The sequence below is a fragment of the Nicotiana attenuata genome, unplaced genomic scaffold (genome assembly GCF_001879085.1).
Source record: "Nicotiana attenuata strain UT unplaced genomic scaffold, NIATTr2, whole genome shotgun sequence".
NCBI classification, from domain to species: Eukaryota; Viridiplantae; Streptophyta; class Magnoliopsida; order Solanales; family Solanaceae; genus Nicotiana; species Nicotiana attenuata.
Genome location: NW_017672735.1, coordinates 7,492 through 11,148, shown reverse-complemented (window position 1 = coordinate 11,148; position 3,657 = coordinate 7,492). Strand labels below are relative to the sequence as shown.

Below are 3,657 nucleotides of genomic sequence, written 5' to 3'. Positions count from 1 at the left end.
ACAAAACTAAATACACTAGATACTGCAATCAGAAAGCCGAAACGAAAGCAACAACAAGTAATCACAGAAGTCAAGAGACACGAAAATACACAAATAACACTAAATCATGTAACTAAAGCTACTGTTACACACAAGGATAACGCTCGGCTACTTATCATAACCGTTCACCTTTATTTTCAACCTCCACACCCTCCTATCCATGTCCATGTCCTCAGTAAGCTGGACCAATGCCATATCTTGCCTAATCACCTCTCCCAATACTTCTTTGGTCTGTCTCTACCTCTCCTTAGGCCCTCTAGGGCCAACCTCTCATACTTCCTCATTGGTGTATATGTGCCTCTCTTCTTCACATGCCCGAACCATCTAAGTCTCACCTCCCGCATCTCGTTCTCCACCAAGGTCATGCCTACCTTGTCCCAAATAACTTCATTTCTAATTCATCTAACCTGGTATGCCCGCACATCCATCTCAACATCCTCATTTCAGCCACCTTCATCTTTTGGACATGGGAGTTCTTGATTGACCAATACTCCGCCACATACAACATAGTCTGTCTGACCGCGGCTCCGTAGAACTTATCTTTAAGTTATGATGGCACATTCTTACATATGATGCTTATCCAGCAAATGGTGCAATTCAACTTGCCACATACTCGAAACCACTGCATCTTTGGGACAAGGCCTCTGGAAATGTCACAGATTTCACTACTCACTTCTCCTTTAGCATCAACTCACAGGGAAGAACAAGTTATGGTGATGGTCTTGCCTTCTTCCTTGCACCTGCAGGTTCAAGAATTCTTTATGACAGTGCAGGTGACAACCTTGGCCTTTCTACGATAAGTCAGCAACTGAATACATCGAATAATCATTTTGTTGCTGTGGAGTTTGACACCTTTCAGAATGTCGAGTACAACCCGATGGATGATCACGTAGGTATTAATATCAAGTCTATGCAATCTGTTATTAATGTAACCTGGTTTAGTAGCATTCCAGCTGGTAAGAGAACTGATGTCTGGATTAAGTATAATTCAACATCAGAAAATCTTACTGTTGTCTTTACTGGTTTCAAAGATAATTCTACTGTCACTGTCATGCAGAGCCTATCTTACAATCATGATCCGAGAGAATATTTGCCAGAATGGGTCATTTTTGGCTTCACAGGTGCAACAGGAGACTTCTTTGCACTAAAAAGCATCTATTCTTGGATTTTTTCTGCTTCTTTAGAAGATAATGACAGCTGCAGATCCATGGGTAGCCCTACCAAACCCCAAGCCAAAGCATGCACAAAGAAAAAACAAGTTAAGACTTGTGGTTGGATTAGTTTCTGGCGGTAGTCTTTTAGTTGCAGTATGTATCTTGATGTTATTTGCATTTTGGAGAAAGAAAAAGGTGATAGAAGGTGAAGGTAATGATATCTTTAATGGTTCAATGACTGTTGAATTTGAAAGAAGCACAGGACCACTTATCAAAAAAAAAAAAAAAAAAAAAAAAAAAACAACAGGACCAAAAGAGTTCCGTTATATTGAGTTGGCTAGATGTACAAATAACTTTGCGCAGGAAAAAAGTTCGGGGAGGGTGGATTCGGGGGTGTTTATAAAGGACATCTCAGGGAATTGAATTCCTATATTGCTGTTAAGAGGGTTTCAAGGGAGTCAAAGCAAGGAATAAAAGAATATGCACCAGAAGTGAGGATCATCAGCCGTTTAGACATAGACATCTGGTGCAACTCATTGGCTGGTGCCATGAGAAAAGAGAACTTCTACTTGTCTATGAGTTTATGGCTAATGGGAGCTTAGATTCCTTTCTTTTCAAGGGAAAAAGCCATTTCACATGGCCACTGAGATACAAGATTGCTCAAGGCTTGGCCTCTGGATTGCTATATCCACACGAAGGATGGGAATAATATGTGCTGCATACGGGCATAAATTCAAGTAATGTTATGTTGGATTCCAACTTCAATGCCAAACTTGGGGATTTTGGGTTAGCTAGACTGGTTGACCATGAAAAGGGATTCCAAACAACAGTTTTGGCTGGTACTATGGGTTACATGGCCCCCGAATGTCACATCACTAGCAAAGCTAGCAAGGAAACAGATGTCTATAGTTTTGGTGTTGTAGCATTAGAAATAGCTAGTGGAAGAAAACCTATTGATCCTACAGCTGAAGATCATCAAGTAAACATTGTTAATTGGGTTTGGAGACTTTATGGGGTGGGAAATCTTCATGAAGCAGTTGACCCTAAACTCTCATCAGAGTTCAATGAGCCGGATATGGAGCACTTGCTAATTGTTGGCTTATGGTGTGCTCATCCGGAAAGCAATTGCAGGCCTTCTATTAGGCAAGCAATTCATGTCCTTAATTTTGAAGCTCCATTGCCCGTGCTCCCTCCAAACATGCTTGTGCCAACATATTGCTATCCTTGTCAACTTCTATATTATCAAAATATTGTACTAATTAAACTATTATATTATGTTATTTATAAAAATGTTGATAGACATGATCAGTATTTTAATTGCAGTCTGGACAGGAGATGAAATTTGATGACATGGATATATTCAAAAAGTGGAATCCTCAAAAACTAACTATATTTGAAGACCAATCAAATAAAAACCTGCTTAATCAATTGGCTAGTACACATTGTAGAGTATCTACTCTGAAGTCTTAACATGGATATATCTGTCTCTTCCTATCTTTTGCAGCTATGTCTTGAGAATGGATAGGAACAAGGGCCAAGTCTGGAGTAAGTCAGGATCCAAAACAAACACTTGTAATCTTGGCCTCTCAGTTCCTGCCGTTTATTTTATTAGCTACCAAGCAAAGAGAAGAAAATCTGCCCCATTAATAGGATAGCAAGGAAAGAATAACATGTATGCATACCAAATAGACACAATTGATTCGGTAGACAAGTGAGACAAATCAAGTACTCCATTGATATATAGTAAAATCATCGAAGGCAAACTTTTTATTGACACGTTGTTCATCATATTCGATTTTGATTATTTCTAACCTCATAGACTGCACAATGTGGCACAATCAGCAACTTTGTGAGAAGCACATATACCAATAGCCAAACCTCCACATTCAAAATAGTGACTTGAACAAGCAGAGGATATAATAAGATGTCGAATCAGGCGGTAACAGTATTTGGGAAGAACTTTTTATTGATATCTGCAGCCTTTCTAAAAACATCTTCCAACCGATAGTTATGAGCAAGTCTCGTAAAAGGCAACTGAGTTGTCCTTAAGCTTTTTGGAGTAGAAACAGAGAACCCATTTGGGGGAAAAAATGGTGAACCAATGTACAGTCTGTGAGTATGAGTGTTGGGGATCTTGCTTTTGGCTTTCTCTTTTGGGATTTTTGGATCGCCATTTCTGGATTCTTGAAATAACTGAGGAACAAATCAATATGAAGATCTGGAAGACATTCATTTTAGTCCCTGAAGTGTTTAAATATTTCAGTTTAGTAGTCATATTAGTTCGAATATAATCTCATATAAAATATAAAAATATAGGAAAATTTCGCATAAAAATAATTGGGCTCGCTATTTTTAATTTTATAGCCTATATTTTAATTTACAACCAACTAACCCAAAAATAATAAGCTATGATTCAACATCCAACTCCAATAGGTTCTCAAAATTACTATTTAGTTTTTAAAAA

At 38.3% G+C, this 3,657-nt stretch overlaps 1 pseudogene; it reads left to right on the top strand.

The window, feature by feature from the left end:
• The first annotated feature begins 595 nt into the window (after positions 1 to 595).
• LOC109214312 lies at positions 596 to 3,419 on the top strand (annotated as a pseudogene).
• The last annotated feature ends 238 nt before the right edge of the window (positions 3,420 to 3,657 follow it).